The sequence below is a fragment of the Fukomys damarensis genome, unplaced genomic scaffold (genome assembly GCF_012274545.1).
Source record: "Fukomys damarensis isolate Sample0158 unplaced genomic scaffold, DMR_v1.0_HiC HiC_scaffold_9, whole genome shotgun sequence".
Lineage (NCBI taxonomy): Eukaryota > Metazoa > Chordata > Mammalia > Rodentia > Bathyergidae > Fukomys > Fukomys damarensis.
Window position 1 is genome coordinate 49459201 of NW_022900921.1, and position 750 is coordinate 49459950.

At 61.1% G+C, this 750-nt stretch overlaps 1 protein-coding gene across 2 annotated transcripts in view; it reads left to right on the forward strand.

The window, feature by feature from the left end:
* The first annotated feature begins 450 nt into the window (after positions 1–450).
* Slc5a7 (solute carrier family 5 member 7) overlaps positions 451–750 on the forward strand; it is a 23491-nt gene continuing 23191 nt past the window's right edge. The window contains exon 1 of one of the 2 annotated variants that reach the window (XM_010603368.2): positions 451–736. The gene's annotated coding sequence lies outside the window, so the exon portion shown is untranslated. The remainder of the gene's footprint in view (positions 737–750) is intronic. The other variant, XM_033761741.1, reaches the window with a different exon arrangement.

A 750-nucleotide genomic window follows, 5' to 3' on the forward strand; every position in this document is an offset into this window, starting at 1 on the left:
CATGCACCCAGAGAGGATGTTTGCAGCAATGCCCCTGTATAGAGTCCCACTGAGTAACACAAACAGTAGGTGTGTCTCAGAGGAACAGCGGGAAAACGGGATGCCATAGGACCTTTTGTACAGGAACACAGTTGCTACTCTAATGTATAGCAGAGCAAAGAACAACTATCACACAGAGGGAGGAGTTGGAGGGGAATTGCTGAAAAACTTGCTCTCCTTTGAATTTTGCTTCACCAGCATCTGGGAAGGACCTGTATTCCTGGCCCTGACCTCCAGCTCTCCTGGAGCACTAGGCTTCCCTCTCTGCTTTCACCCAGAATAGAGAAGGGAGTCGGGCCTGGGCACCTGGGTTGAGCCTTCCTCTACCATCGCACCCACTGCCCCTGGGTCCCAGTCCCCGTCCCCGCCCACCGCCGCCGAAGTCCGCTGACGTCGTCTCCGCCCTGATGATCGCCCAGCGGCCGCGCTATAAAGGGGTTCCCGATCAATCAGATCCGATCGGTCCCCGCCCCGCGCCACGACCCACAGCTGCAGACCTGCTCGGCAGCTCCTGGTCCTTGACTGGCTCTCTCACCCTCCTGCTCCCCCGCACCGCACACCCGAACCCCTGATCCGCCGGTACGCCCACAGCCCTGCATCCTCTACATCTCCCTCACTCCCTGGACCCGACCCACTGTGCACCGACCCACCCGCGCACCCCGCAGGCGGGTGCCCAGAGCCCGCGGGCCCCTCGCAGGTAGGAGCAGGTGC